This window comes from Scyliorhinus canicula, chromosome 5, assembly GCF_902713615.1.
Source record: "Scyliorhinus canicula chromosome 5, sScyCan1.1, whole genome shotgun sequence".
Taxonomy (NCBI): Eukaryota; Metazoa; Chordata; class Chondrichthyes; order Carcharhiniformes; family Scyliorhinidae; genus Scyliorhinus; species Scyliorhinus canicula.
Window position 1 is genome coordinate 11,661,520 of NC_052150.1, and position 10,192 is coordinate 11,671,711.

The 10,192-nt window shown below is 45.7% G+C and overlaps 1 protein-coding gene across 1 annotated transcript in view; it reads left to right on the forward strand.

The window, feature by feature from the left end:
• The window catches only part of LOC119965769 (transmembrane protein 158), a 40,947-nt gene extending 31,643 nt beyond the window's left edge, over positions 1–9,304 (forward strand). Inside the window, exon 2 of the mRNA XM_038796580.1 lies at positions 9,174–9,304. The gene's annotated coding sequence lies outside the window, so the exon portion shown is untranslated. The remainder of the gene's footprint in view (positions 1–9,173) is intronic.
• Positions 9,305–10,192: the final 888 nt, after the last annotated feature.

The window sequence follows — 10,192 nt, forward strand, 5'->3', positions numbered from 1 at the left end:
CTAACCCACACCATGGAGTGGATTTAATATGGGCAATGGGGGTCTTACATACCGGATGGAGAATGACGGACCTGTGTCACTCCTGTGGGGGGAGGCCCAACAAAATCAAGTGCCCCTCAGGCACTGAACTGGTCACCCCATCGCACCACCACCACCATTTCCGTAATCCCCAATGCCACAACCCTCTGAGATTTCTGTGATCCTCTGATTCTGGCCTCTTGCATACACCAGCTTTTATTTTATATTTTTTCTTTAAAAAAAAAATAAATTTTTTTTTAGAGTATCCAATTCTTTTCTTCCAATTAAGGGGCAATTCAGCGTGGCCAATTCACCTACCCGGCACATCTTTTTGGGTTTTGAGGGTGAGACTCACGCAGACACGGGGAGAATGTGCAAACACCACACGGACAGTGGCCTGGGGCCGAGATCGAACCCGTGTCCTCGGCGCCGTGAGGCTGCAGTGTTAACCACTGCGCCACCGTGCCACCCCACATGTATCAAATTTTAATTGCTTCACCATTGGTGACTGTGTGTTCAGTTGCCTGAGCGCCAAGCTCTCGAATTCCCTCCCCACCTCCCTTTCCTCCTTTAGGACACTCCTGCCTCTTTGACCAATCTTTTGGCAATCTCACCTCATCGCACCTTCTCTGGCCCAGCGTCTAATTCTGCATTATAACGCCACCGCGATGCACCTTGGGTTACAGTAAAGGTACTATCTAAATACCAGCTGCCGTTATGGCAATATGAAAATACCCTTGGCAGGCATTGATGCGTCATATCGACATGAAAAAACATGTTCCGCCCGCAGTTACATAATTGTTTGAAAAGGGTCATTTTCAAAAACGGCTAATCACCTGCCTCTTCACAGGGAAATCACAGAAATTCAATTATCAGTGAGGGCCTCGACATTTATAAAGCTGCATTTTCTCCAGTTCTTCAATGTTCATGAAATTATGATCTGGTATATATAATTACAACAGGTTCAGTTATAAATAATCTGTCCTGTGACAGGATTTCCTGATAATCGGCTCATATGAATAGAAAACAAACTTTTGTCCATTAACACAGTCGTCGTCTCTTTTGATGTCTGTCCAGAGTTCTTGAAGCTTCCAGACACAGGTACTCCAGTCTGTCAATCTCTTCATGCAAGGAAGCTGTTCCTTCCAAAATGTGATCATGGCAGCTCCCTTTCCATGTGCCAGCTGTGGTGATATGCAGCACTGTAAATACACAAGGGGTTAATGCAGATACACTAGGACTATGTAAACACTAGAGGGAGCATCAGAGACGTCATGACATGCAGACATACAGCTAATGAGCACATAGAATAGGACACGACCAATGGGCAGTCAAGACACCCAGAGGTGATACTACCACAAGGGGGCATTACACAACCTATATATAAGGACAGGGCACACATGCTCTGTCTCTTTCCACAGGCGACACTTAGAAAGTAGGAGAGGGGCAGATCAGAAGCATCACACCCACCACGTGGCTTAGAGCAGACTGGTTAGTTAGACTGAGTTACTATAGCAAGATTAGCAGGAGAGTCGAACTCATAGAGAACTGTGCTAATGGGTCAATAAATCACATTGAACTTACTTCAAAGTCTGGAGTATCTTTTGGTCAAAGCTGCATCGATTTGCAGCCTGTATTATCCCAGAGTACATAACACAACACCATCAAGCTGTCACGGGATTTTCAGGCAGGGTTAAAAAGAAATGCATGGATGGACTGACATTGGTCTATCTCCCTCTGCCTTAGCCATGCACTGAAAGCAAGTGCTCATCCAAACTTTCTTACCACGTCCGCTAAATTGTATGCTGCCAATTAAACAACAGCAACTTGCATTTATAGTGGGCCCTGAATGCAGTAAAGCACATTGTTCTGCATAGGAGCACAGTGAGACAAAATGTAACACTGCATCACGGGAGATGCGAAGACCAAAACTTTGTCGAAGAGCTAGACCTTGAGGAACGTCTTCAAGGTTGAGAGAAAGATGGACCAGAGGAATTCAGGAAGGGAATTCCAGAGATTAGGGCATTAGAAGCGAAAGGCACAGCTGTCAACGAAAGGCTGAAGGAAATTGGGGAGGGGGATAGAAAACCAAAATTGCTGGAATGCAGACAAAGCCGCAGATCACACTTCTGAGGACCAGGCATATCCCTTTGATAAAAGTATTAAAAATAACCAAAGCATCCTCCATTCAGGCTCGTGCAAGCAATTAAACTCAGATTGGCCCTACCTCGCATCGTGTTCTCATTAAACGATTAAACTTAACCTAAGTTTGCATAACTCTTCCAATTCAACTCGGATTGGGCCTCACCTTGCATAGCTCTTCCACCAAGTTATTAAACTCTGACTGGCCTCACCTTGCATAGCTCTTCCACCAAGCAATTAATAATATAATAATCGCTTATTGTCATGAGTAGGCTTCAATGAAGTTGCTGCGAAAAGCCCCGAGTCGTCACATTCTGGCGCCTGTTCGGGGAGGCCGGTACAGGAATTGAACCCGCGCTGCTGGCCTTCTTGTACATTACAAGCCAGCTGTTTAGCCCACTGTGCTAAACCAGCCCCATATGCTAAACCAGTCCCATTAAGCTCTGATTGGCCTCACATTGCATTGCTCACCCATCAAGCAATTACACTCTGATTGGTCATGGGCTTTAATTACATAATTATTTTCCTTTGTGATCTAAGAGTATGCGGCTGCATTTAGTACCAACATAATGCACATTGTGCATTAATTACTAGTTCTATACTTCTCTACTTATAAAAATGCATATCATATTAGTTAACATGAACAATGGAGATCCATTGCTCCGGTTTCCTCCCACAGTCCGAAGATGTGGATTGGCCGTGCAAAATTGCCCTTAGTGTTCAAAAAGGTTAGGTGGGGTTACTGGGTTATGGGGATAGGGTGAAGGTGTGGGCTTAAGTAGGGTGCTCTTTCCAAAGGCCGGTAAAGAGTCAATGGGCTGAATGGTCTCCTTCTGCAGTGTAAATTCTATGATTCAATTCCTGCCCTATCTCCTTATTCCTTCAAGTCCAAACATTTTAACAATCTTGACCTTGAACCTACTCAATCGCTGACCACCCACAGCTCTCTGGGATAGGGAATTCCAAGGATTCACAACCCCCTGAGTGAAGACATTTTTCATCAGCTCACTCCTTAATACCTGGCTCCATTCTATAGGCTCACTTCTGCAACCAGGGAAACATCCCAGCATCTACCCAGCTAAACTCTCTGAATCTTAAATGTTTCAATGCGATCACCTCACGTTCTTCTAAACTCCAGAGAACATAATAATAATACTAATAATCTTTATTGACTAATCACAATTAGTCTTACATTAATGCTGCAATGAGGTTACTGTGAAAAGCCCCTAGTCGCCACATTCTGGCGCCTGTTCGAGTACACGGAGGGAGAATTCAGAATTTCCAATTCACCTAACAGCATGTCTTTCGGGACTTGTGGGAGGAAACCGGAGCACCCGGAGGAAACCCACACAGACACGGGGAGAATGTACAGACTCCACACAGTCACCTAAGCCAGGAATCGAACCTGGAACCCTGGAGCTGTGAAGCAATAGTGCTACCCACTGTGCTACCGTGCTGCCCCATTAGGCCTAATCTACTCAATCTCTCTTCATTGGAGAACTCTCTCATCCTCAAGGAGTCCATCTAGGGAACCTACATTGTACCTCCTCAAAGATTACGATGTCCTTCCCTAAGTATGAAACCAAAATTGGATGCAGTACTCCAGGGCATGGTTTCACCAATGTCCAATATAATTTCAAAAAGATATATATCTTTACTCTTGTACTCCAAGTCCTTTCAATAGAAGTTAACATACCATTTTTTGTCCTAATGGTTTGCTGTACATGCATGTTGACTTCTTGTGCTTCATGTGCAACCACACTCGACATTTTATACTTTCACAGCATTTAAAAGACATTCAGTATTTCTATCCTTCCTACCAAAGTGGATACCTCACCTTTCACCACATTATACATCCATCGGTCACTTTCTTGTCCAGTCACTTAATGTCACCCAGGATTTTGTCTTTGTTGTCTTTGAGTCATGAAGGTTGAGTCCTCCAGAGATCTGTGCACAAAATCTAGGCTGATGCTCCAGTGCAGCACTGATAAAATGCTGCAACTGTTGGAGAGGCCAGTCTTTGGTTGAGATAGTTGTTATACATGTGGGTTATTGTAGTCGTGTGCAATGTCTCTTTAAGGACAGTGTCACGTGACACGTGACATCATCGTCTACATCACTGGCTTTTGGGGAGTCTGGCGCCAAACCTTGTACATTGATGACCTAGTCAATAAACCTCTGTTAATCGTGCATCAAACCCACGAGCTACGTCAATCTATTTATTTTGTACTGTTAATCTAAATATACAACCGTTTACAAAAAGAAGACAGGCGACCAGGAAAGGATGAAGAGAAAGAAAAAAAAGTTTTATTTTTCAATAAACATTGGAGTGGAACAGCTTCAACAGATTAATCGATCAACTGGTTAACGGAAGGCCAGAAATCGCTGGAATCGGAATCGGTAAAGCTTTGGGGCAAAGGTTCAAAGGAAGGGCCCATCGACTCTGAACCGGCGATGCAAGGAGTAGGCTCACCACATGCAGTACATTAAGACATGGAGTGGAGATGCCGGCGTTGGACTGGGGTGAGCACAGTAAGAAGTCTTACAACACCAGGTTAAAGTCCAACAGGTTTGTTTCCAATCCATTCACCTGAGGAAGGAGCTGTGCTCCAAAAGCTGGTGATTCGAAATAAATCTGTTGGACTTTAACCTGGTGTTGTAAGACTTCTGACTTAAGACATGGAGGTAGAGCGGGTCAGAGAACAAAGATTATCATAGCCTGCATGGAAGCGAGAGTTGATGAAAGTTAAACCTGTTCTAAGTTAAAGCTTTCTAAATTGATAATGCATCTTGAATGAATCAGACACCTGAATTAAATGAAGGGGAGAGCATTCCAACATTGTGAAAAATGGCGGGTCCTTTGATGAAGACTCAGAGAACTGGAAATCATATTCAGAGAGGTTCCATTGTTACATTTTAGCCTACAAAATATCGGAAGAGATTAAGGTCCCTGTATACCTAAGGGCAATCAGAAGCAAAATTGGTAGTTTGATAAGAAGCTGAGTTCAGCCGCATATCCCTGGAGATAAGACATATCAAAAACTGGTGGAAATATTAGAAGATTATTATTCACCAAAGGCTTTGATTATTGCGGAGGAGGTTTCGATTTCAGCGAAGGAATCAGAAGGGGGAAATCTTGCGCAGTTCATCGCAACCCTCAAGCGATTGCAGAATTTGCCGATTTGTTAGGCGACACAATTAGAGATTGGTTAGCGTGTGGTTTGAAAAATGAAGCCATGCGAAGAAAGTTATTAACAGAACAAGTAAGTCTGAAGACTCCATTAGATATTGCTGTTTCAATAGAGCTCAAGGTTAAGGAGGCTTCTCAGCTCGGAGCAAGCACGAGGATCCATAAACTGGTTGCTGCCCAGGAGACGTCTACCCAGCAACAGGAGTGTCATCGCGGTACAGAAACAGGCCATTCACAGGCTGATTGCTGGAGCAAGGACAGCCAATGTAAACAGTGTGGCAGAACTGGCCATACAGAAGGATTGCTGGAGTAAAATAAATTCTCCAGAGAAGAACACTCAAAAAGGAAGACAGAGAACTCATTCAAAGGAAGAAACAAAACAAATTCAACTAAGAAAGTACATAATGTGGAAGAAAAGAATAGCAACCACATTGAAACTAGAACAAATTGTTCTGATGAAGAATTAAAGTTGAACGTGCTGTCAGTCCATGGTGAGTCAAATCATTTTTGGATAGTATCAAGTTTGAATGTGCGGCCTACTTGAAGTCGTCACATATAATTCCTGCCGTAACCATATTTCCTGAGACTGTAATGAGCAGAAACGTAACCACCTATCTTTAAAACCAGAAGATGTGATCTTGAGGACCTACACTGAGGAGATAGTACCACTGAGAGGTTACAGCACAATCGAGGTTGAGCTAAATGAAGAAAACCACAGAGTTACCACTCCATGTGGTGCGAGGAAGTTTTCCACCTCTCTTTGGCTGCTCTTGGCGAGAAAGGATTAAATTGAATTGGAGTGCTGTCAACAGATTAGTTGATTCAAAGTCAGACTTATGGACCATAATGGAAAAAGACAACAGTGTTTTTGAAGACACGCTGGGGTCCATGAAAGGTGTTCAAGTATCCCAGAAGATGAAGGAAAATAGTCAGCAGATATGTCAAAGCTAGAGCTGTACCCTCTGCAATACGTCTGAAGGTTGAATCCTAACTACTGAGACTTGTGGAAGCAGGAGTATTAGAAACCATCACAACTAGTGATTGGGCAACCCCTATTGTACCTGTCATGAAGCAGGATGGTGTAATTCGTATCTGCAGAGATTTTAAGACAACAATCAACCCGGTCTATGAGTGGATAATACCCACTACCATTGATTGAAGAATTGTTCACAGGCCTAGCAGGAGGACAGAAGTTCAACAAGATCGACCTATCGCAGGCTTACCTGCGATATGAATGTGGCAACTAAATCTCAACACTTGCTCACCATCAGCACTCGCAAAGGTCTATTCCGCTACGAGAGATTGCCTTTAGGAATGATGTTAGCACAAGCTTTATTTCAACACTCAGTGTACCCTATATGGGGTACAGTGTCACCTAAATGATACATTTATTGCCGGCACAAATTAGCAAGTACATTTGCGACACTTAGAAGCTACACTGAAATGACTTTAAATGCTTGGGCTTCATGCCAGGAAAGATAAATATGATTTCTATACAATATCTTGGACATGTTATTGACAGTAACGGTCTGCATGAAGCAGCTCAAAGAAATGAAGCTATGACAGACACTCCAAGACCAATAATGTCACTCAAATTAGGTCATTCCAAGGGTTAATCAATTACTATGGAAAATTCATCCAGAATCTGATGACGGTATTGAAACCGTGATATACATTGTGCAGAAAACAGGTCTGGCAAAGGACACCAGAATATGAAAAGCATACCGATCTGCTAAATGAAGTGTTTAAACAGTCAGAAGTGTTGGTACATTTTAACCCAAAGTTACCATTACAACTTACCTGCGATGCTTCACCATGCGGTGATGGAGCGGTGGTGTCACATATATATGTTCAGGGGAAGACAGACCCATAGCTTTTGCATCTCGTACGTTAACAAGTGCAGAATCTAACTGGGCTCAGTCGGAGAAGGAGGCACTGAGTGGTATATTGGGTGTATGGAAATTTTAACAATATCTGTCCGGTCGTCACTTCACTTTGCTTGATTCTCTGTCCCCCCCAGCACCATGTTCCGGGATGGCGCCCCCCGCAGGCAGCGGGATTCTCCGTCCCTGCAGCCGGCCAATGGGGTTCCCCATTGCGGGCCACCCCACGCTGTCAGGAAATGTGCAGGCCTGGGTGCGCTGCCGGTGGAGAGGAGGATCCCGCCGACGGAGAATCCAGCAGACTTTATTCCAAACAAACGCAACATCAACACAATACACAGTCCATCAAAACATAGTCTGTATAGTTTTCCCCCTTTTTAATCCCTACCCCCTGCTTTCCCCCACCCACCACGATGAACAGCTCCTCAAATAAGGTCATGAACGACCTCCACCGCACTTCGAGCCCCTCTTCAAACCCCTCAGAGCAAACTTAATCTTCTCCAGCCTGAGAAAGTCGTACAGGTTCCCCAGCGAGGCCGCCACCCCCAGCGCTGCATCCAACCTCCAGTTCAACAGGATCCTTTGCCGGCCGATCAGGAAGACGAAGGCCACAACACGGCCCCCTTCCCCTCCAGCAGCCCTGGCTCCTCCAAAACCCCAAAGATTGCCATCATAGGGTCTGGCCTGACCTCAGCCCCCACTATCCTGGACAACTCCCAAACACCACCTCCCAAAAACTCTCCAACTTCTCGCAGCCCGAGAACGTGTGAAGTGGATTCACCGCCCCCCCGCCCCCACATCTCACAGACACTGCCTGACGCCGCAATTAATCGGCCAACATACAACTCGCTTTCTCCCCAGACTCGTACTGCACCCTCCTCGCCCTCCGTGCCAATGTCCTGATAAATCCAGACCCTCCAGTCACAGATTCACTTCGCCCTCGCCCACCTCAGGATCTTTCCTTGTCCAGAAACTTGTGCATTCGCACAATCACTGCCCGAAGTGCCTCCCCTGCTCTTGGCTTCTGCCTATGATCCCAGACCGCCTCTGGGGCCTTATCCAGCACCTTCTCCATCCACCTGGCCAACATCCTCGAGACGTACTTTATGGCACTCGTTCCCTCCACTCCCACCGACAGACCCACAATCCGCAAGTTCTGTCGCCTGGACCTGTTCTCTTGATATCTCCACCATCGAACACAGCAACTTACATAGAACCCCCAGGATCCCCACCTCCACCTCCAAAGACACAATCCGATCGCTCCGTTGGGCCATCACCTTCTCCACCTACCGGATCGTCACCCCCTGTGCTTGGAGGCACTTTTCCACCTGATCCAATGATCCGCGAAGAGGCGCCAGTGCCCCTCACTTGCCTTCGACCAGTCACTCTGCGTCTCCCTCCTCTGCTGTTGAGATTCCTCCTCGATGAAGATCATCCATTGCTCCATCTGAGGCTTTCCCACCGCCGAGGGCCCTTCGCGCCACATGTCTACTCCAACTCCTTAGCCAGGTCTTTAACTGTCTTCTGCTGGGTCTGATAGCCAGTCGACATGCCTATCCAGGGGACAACCTTTCTCTTACACTCTCCGTTCCACTTTTCTGCCAAAACTACCCAGCTAGCGGGTAAAAACTGCCAAAGCCAACACCTTCAGGCCGGAGCTGCCCTGTGTGTGTGCCCTCTCACTCCATGGCCCCCCCACCAAAAGTCATCACTTCACATTGCTGATGGATCACAGGCCCTGAACAGCTATTTTTGGGCCACGCAAAGGTATCCCTTCATTGACTGCAAGTAGACTCCAACGATGGTCATTAATCCTATCGGCACATTCCTATGAGGTCAAATGCCATCAATCTGAAAGTCACGCGGCTGCATTATCACGTTTACCTTTACCAGCTGGCCAAATACCACAGAGTCATAATAATATTATTTATTGTCCACAGATTGAGAATGTTCCAGTGGCTGCAGCTCGAGATATACCAGATACCACCTTGTGATGGGGAAGGTACTGGAAGTGGTGTTAAAGAGGAGGCGAGCAGGGAAACGTCCCGAATTGAAACCATACATTTCCAGGCAACTCAAATTAGCACAGGGCCGACGTCGTTTGTGGGTGAATGACAGTAATTATTCCTCCAAATTTACGACAAAATGTTTTGGAGCAGTGACACGAAGGACACCCAGGTATAGTGCAGAGGAAGGAACTAGCACCAAGCTACTTTTGGTGGCCAGGAATTGATGCCCAAATAGAAGGAAAAGCAGGACTGTGCCAGTCATGAGCCATGGTGAGGATCACACCACCATTGTCCCCATTGCATCCACCTAAAATGCCCCCGCACCGTCTGCACGTTGGTTTTGCTGTTCCAGTCGAGGGGCACATGTTCATGGTTGTTGGAGACACACACTCAAAGTGGCCTGAGGTGATCTTATTGAAGTCAACCACTGCAGAACAAGCCATTGAGAAACTCGACAAGATCTTGGCAAGATTTGGAAAATTAGAGCAGATCGTGTGTGACAATGAACCACAGTTTACAGCCCAAGTGTTCGAAGACTACTTAAAATGTGTGGCGTTCAACATATTAAGTCAGCACCTTACCACCCATTCATGGTTTAGCCAAAAGGTTTGTCCAGTCCTTGAAACATGCGCTGAAGTCTTCAAAAGACTTTTCAGCGTCTTGCCAACAATCTTTTTAGCAACATACCGGAACGCAACACCTGCAACTTCACAAAGCCCACCAGCTTTCATATTGATGAAAAGGAAGCTGAGGATTACCTTTGATTTACTCTCGCTGGAGGAGACACTTGACATAGTAGAGCAAAACCAACAGTCACAGATCCTGAGAAGAGAAAGTAACTCAGGAAGAGCTTGTTTCATAGATACATAGACGATAGGAGCAGGAGGAGGCCTTTTGGCCCTTCGAGCCTGCTCCGCCATTCATCAGGATCATGGCTGATCATCCAACTC